Source organism: Pinus tabuliformis, chromosome 8, assembly GCF_031772625.1.
Source record: "Pinus tabuliformis cultivar Carrire ecotype Pingquan chromosome 8, CPIR1, whole genome shotgun sequence".
NCBI classification, from domain to species: Eukaryota; Viridiplantae; Streptophyta; class Pinopsida; order Pinales; family Pinaceae; genus Pinus; species Pinus tabuliformis.
In genome coordinates this window covers 1,989,244,619-1,989,250,818 of record NC_142294.1, presented here as the reverse complement: position 1 = coordinate 1,989,250,818, position 6,200 = coordinate 1,989,244,619, and positions in this window count along the sequence as shown.

The window sequence follows — 6,200 nt, the reverse complement described above, 5'->3', positions numbered from 1 at the left end:
TGCATGCGGCTGTCGTTTCCTAGATCTGTTGTTTCTGACTGCTTTCGGGCAGAGAGGACTGCTCTGTTGCGTTCGGAGCATCTGTTCCAGTGAGGAACCCCTTTCATTTCACGCGAAAAGGTTTCCGGTAGCCCTAGCTGCGTCATTTTTCAGATCGGGAGGTATACAGTGTTTTTGCAGTTTACTGTTATTTTCTCTCTGCTTATTTCGGTTTCGGTTTATTTAGCCCTTTTTTTAACCGGATCTATACCTTTCATTTCTGCGTATGCTCTTTGCCCTGCGACTCTGTGCGATCTGGGCAAATCAGAAACAGAAAGGAAGGATTTTTTCTCATGCGTATGCTCTTTTCCCTGCACCTTAGTGTGATCTCGGAAAATCAGAAACATTGAGAAAAATATTTAGTTTTTCGGCTAAAGCTAACTTTGAGCCGCAAGGTTCATTTTTTTAAAATATCTAGTTTTTTGGGTAAAGCTAACTTCGAGCCGCAAGGTTCGTTTTTCTTTGCATATTCGTGTTTGGGTTTTGTGTTTTGTGTTTTGTAGGGAAAAAGAGCTTTCTCAAGGCAAGCACGCAAACCAAGGCCCCCCCCCCCCCCTCTCTCTCTCTCTCTCTCTCTCAAATTTTTGTATAGATCAATTGGTTCAAAGCTATTTTAAGAGAGTAGAGGTCTTGGGTTCAAGTCTCCATTTTGTGGGGGCGGATTTTTTCATTCGCGCACTTTGCCGGCAACTTCAACAAATTTTTTTTCAAAAAGCCATAACTTCTTCATCCGGAAGCCTTTTTCAGAGCCGTTTTTTTTAAAACAGCCTAATTTTTCGAGATCTATCCATTGAAACACTTACTTTCAGCATCTTCAGCTTCAGTTTAAAAAAAAATTGAAAGTCCATGCCAAGTCATTCTTGACAGCACTAACTACTTCCAATGGATAGCCTACATGGAAGATTTACTTAGAAGTAAAGGTCTCTACAGAATAGCCACAGACCAAGAGAAGAAACCAAAAGATGAAGACAAGGCTGCAAAATGGGAAAATAGACAAGATCAAGCACGTGGTTTGATATGGATGTCTATTTCTCCTGATCTTAGATTCCATATTGCAGAACTTGATACTCCTCATGAAGCATTGGAAAAAATCGCTAAAGTTTTTGGGATTAAAAATGAAATTAGAGCCCATCAACTTGAAAATGAGTTGCTTACTTTGGATCCTAATAATTTTTCTTGCATTGAAGATTTCTTGTCCAAATTCAAGACTCTTAGGTATCTCTTGGAAGGTGTTAAGGTTAAGAAAGAAGATGGTAACCTTATTTATTCCATCCTTACTAAGTTGGGACCAACCTACTCTGTATTTGTTTCCACTTTCCATTCTACAAGGGAAGCTTTCATTTGTCAAGGAAAAGACTACAAGGCCCCTTCCTTTGACTCCTTTTGTGATTCCTTAATAAGAGAACAAGAAAAACTCTTACACCTTGGTCTTCTTAATCTTGGAAACTCTTCCAAGAAAGCGTTAGCCGCCCAGCAGCAACCAAATTCAAAGAATCCTAAGAAGTCATATCCTAAAAAGAATGGTCCTAAACCAAACAAGGGTCATAAGCAAACTCAGCCTCAAAATGAAAGATCATTTCAGCAAAATGATAAGACCAATAAAAACAAATGGAAGAAGACTGATAGACATTGTAACTTTTGTAATCGAGATGGCCACTTAGAATCTAAATGCTTTAAGAAGATGGAAGCCTTGGAAGCCGCAATGAAGAAACATAACATCCATGTGGAGCATACTTCAACTTCAACTTCCGGAATGGCACTTTCTGCATGTCGTTGTCAATCATCTCAGTCTGGTTATGCATTAAATGTATCTTCTTCTTCTCCTTCTCATGAGTGGCTCATTGATTCTGGAGCCTCTTATCACATGGCCAAAAACCAAGCCATGTTTTCTTCTTTAAATGATTGTAACACCAAAAATATATATGTTGGTGATGATATATCTCTTAATGTTGTAGGGACTGGAACTGTTCATCTAGACAATGGTCAGTTTAATGATGTATTATGTGTTCCAACCTTATCCTGCAACCTTCTATCTGTATATCAGATAACTCATTCAGGTGAAGGTAAAATTGTTGAATTTTCACCCATGATGTTGTAATCAAGGATCTAAGAGATCCTAAACAGATTCTAGCTACTGGTATTGCTGATGATTCCACAAGGTTGTATAAGTTTCACAACTTTGGGTCATCAAATCTTCCCTCAGTATTTGTTGCTCATAATGATGAAGTGAGCAAACTTTGGCATGAGCGATTTGGTCACTTAAACTATCGCTCCCTTCAGCATCTATGTAAAGAAAATATGGTGACAGGTCTTCCTATGGTATCTTGCAGAGATGGTGTTTGTTCCGGATGTGTACTCGGAAAACATCATCGGGACAGTTTTGAAAAATGTGCCTCTTGGCACGCCTCAACCCCTTTACAGCTTGTGCACAGTGATTTATGTGGTCCACTTCATGTTGCTTCATTCTCTGGCTGCAAGTATTTCTTAACTTTCATTGATGATTTCTCTAGACGCACTTGGGTATACTTCTTACAACTCAAGAGCGAAGTATTTAACACATTTTTGGCCTTCAAAGCCTTTGTTGAAAAACAATCTGGACATCAAATTCTTAAGCTAAGAACTGATAATGGTGGAGAATATGTTAAAAACACATTCATCAACTTTTGCACCGAAAATGGAATTCAAATGCAACATACTGTTCCATACACTCCACAACAAAATGGTGTAGCTGAAAGGAAAAATCACACCTTAAAGGAAATGGCTAATTGTATGCTGCAATCTAAAGGACTCAGTCTTAGTTTTTGGGCCGAAGCAATTAATTGTGCAAATTATATAATCAATCGCACTCCTACTAAGGTTCCAAAGAATATCACTCCAGAAGAAGCTTGGAGTTCCATTAAACCAGATGTAAGTCACTTTCGTGTTTTTGGAAGTGAATCATGGGCCCATATTCCAGATGAAAAGCATAAAGCTTTAGAACCTAAGAGTGAGAAATGTACTTTTGTTGGATATTCTGAAGATGTAAAAGGTTATAGACTTATTCCATTTAAGTCCAAAAATGTTATCATTAGAAGAGATGTAAAATTTGATGAAAATAAATCGTCCTGCGAGCCTAGTCCGGCGGATGTGCCACCTCTTCCTATCTCTTCTACTTTTGAAAACATTTCTTCTTCAGATGATGAAAGTGAGGATGATAATCCTCCCCCACCTTCTCAGGATCCTCAACTTCCAAGATGGGTCCGTGCTACTCGAGATGCAGCAGGTGATCTTGCCGGTGATCCTACAGATCAGCGACGTACACGTTCTCAGTTTGAAAGAGCCTCTTCTTTACTGGCTCAAGCTCCAGTAAATCATGATCCTGACACTTTTGCAGAAGCTTCAGGCCATCCACATTGGGAAGCAGCTATGAATGAAGAATATCATTCATTGTTGGCAAATGATACATGGGATCTTGTTCCTCTACCAAAGGGACGCAAACTTGTTAGATGTAAATGGGTTTACAGAACCAAGTATGGACCAGATGGGAAAGTTGATAAACATAAAGCTTGTCTTGTTGCTAAGGGCTTTTCACAGGTTGAAGGCATTGACTACACTGAAACCTTCTCCCCTGTTGCCAAAATGAACTCTATCCGCCTTGTTCTTTCCCTTGCGGCCTCTTTAAAATGGGAAGTCCATCAGATGGATGTTAAATCTGCCTTCTTGCATGGGGACTTGCAGGAAGAAATCTGTATGGAACAACCCATTGGCTTCATACAAACAGACTCCAGCCTTGTTTGTCGACTTAAGAAATCCCTTTATGGTCTCAAGCAAGCTCCTCGGGCTTGGTATGCCACAATGGATAGCTTTCTTTTAGAATCTGGCTTTTCTAGGTGTCATTCTGACAATACTGTCTACACCAAGAAAGTGGGCAACTCTCTTATCATCCTTGTTCTTGATGTTGATGATCTTATCCTTACTGGTAGTGATCCCAACCTTATAAACCATGTGAAGTCTAGCCTCAAAAGGAAATTTGAAATGACAGACTTAGGACACTTACACTATTTTCTCGGTCTTCAAGTCTTGCAATCCAAGGAGGGTATTTCCCTTTCCCAGTCCAAGTATGCTTGTGATATTCTTCGTCATTTTCACATGGAAGACTGTAAGCCAGCTCCTTCTCCCTTTCAGTCTGGAGTCAAACTTTCAGTCTCTTGTACTTCTCCTGAAGTTGATGCTACATTATACCGTCAACTTGTAGGAAAACTCTTGTATTTAACCCATACTCGTCCTGACATTTCCTTTGTTGTTGGCCTTGTTGCTCGGTTCATGAAAAACCCCCGTGAAAGTCATTGGAAAGCAGCTAAAAGAATACTTCGTTATGTTCGAGGTACAATTCAGTTTGGGATTCATTACAGTGCCAAAGCAGCTCCTCTATTAGTTGGTTTCACTGATTCTGATTGGGCTGGTGACCCTGATGATCGGAAGTCTACTGCCGGTTATGTCTTCACTCTTGGTTCAGGACCTATTACATGGGCTTGTAAGAAACAGGCTGCCATTTCTCTTTCGTCAGCAAAAGCAGAGTATCATGGTGCCGTGGAAGCTAGTAAGGAAGCCTTGTGGCTTCGTCGGATCCTATCAGAGTTTGGCTTTGAGCAGCAGCATCCAACCACACTTTGGTGTGATAATCAAAGTGCCATTCAGCTATGCAAAGATCCAGTCCAGCATCAGCGCAGCAAACACATTGAACTACACATGCACTTCATCAGAAAGCTCATTCATGACCATGTTCTTGAAGTGCAATATTGTTCAACAGATGATCAGGTTGCAAACATCTTCACAAAGGCTCTCACAGAGGCGAAGTTCACTAAACTTCGATATATGCTTGGAGTTCAGGAAGTTGTCACTAAGGGGGGATAGGCTCTAGTGCCTCCTTCCTTCTCCTATTGTGTCATATTTGTAAATCCTTCAATCCTATCCCAAGTTGTTCTCAAGGGGGGATGTTAGGATATTCCGACACATAGGAAATAGTTAAGTACAACTTGGTCTAGTTTAGAGTTAGGTAAAGTGTGTTTCTTTACCGTTGTACATTTTGTAACTTACAATCCGACGGTCACGATATGTAGTGATCCGACGGTTCACTCTCTCCTCGGTATTACCGACACTTGATCCGTGGCTTGACACCCGATTGGTCCATGAGTTCTATTTAAAGCGCATGGAGGGTCATTGTTCGGGTAATCCGTGCATGAGAGAAGCTTATGTAAATTTTCATTCTTTGATTAATAAATTGCCTGTAGTAGCCACGTTGGCGCAGGCCGTGGACTGTTTCCCTCTTTGAGGGTTTTAACCACGTCAAAAATACTGGTGTATTGATCTGTGATCTGGGTGTGAGCGGTGTCCTTTTGGTGTTCTTTCTGAGGAACTTACCCTGTAGGCTAGAAACACTCCCAATGTTGAAGCTCTCTCTGCCGCTAACAAGTGCTCCCTCTACTAACCTCTACACTGCTGCAACAACTCCCTGCATCTCACACAGTTGCACACCTCTATGTGCCATCCTGCACTGGTGCAACACTCTCCTTGCCTCTTGCACTATTGTAGCCTACTAGCCTCGCACTGCCAGGGGACTCCTTCACTGTAGCACTCTCTGTTGCTTCATCTGCATCTGTCTCTACCGACATCTGCCAGTCCTGCTACTCCTCTTCGAGGCTCCTGTAGCAAGGTATAATCCAAGAATTTGGGTACCTCAAGGATCCTTCCCCTCATCGCCTGTAGTCCTCCTGACTACAGCTCGATGTCTCCCCACTTCTTCTTAAGTGGCACATGAGCACTCATGGCACAATCATCATCCTCCTCGACTTATTTCTTCGCCTTCGCCGGCACTGCCTTCGAGTCAGAAGCCTCTCCCTTACTCTTCTTCCTTAGACACTAGATCGCATAGTGACCCAATCCCCCACAATGGAAGCACTTGACCTTGGATAGGTCCTTCTTCTTCCTCTTCTCCTGCTTTCCTGTAGATGCCAGAGCCGCATCCTCTTCCTCATCCTTCTTGATCCTGACCCCTTTGCTGCTACTCCCCATCTTGGTCAGTCGTCTGATCTCTTCTTGACGAAGAGTCGCCCACAGTTTTTCCCAATCTAGAAGACTCGCTCCGCCCAATATGCTTTGGAAAAATGTCTCCCAATCCTCAA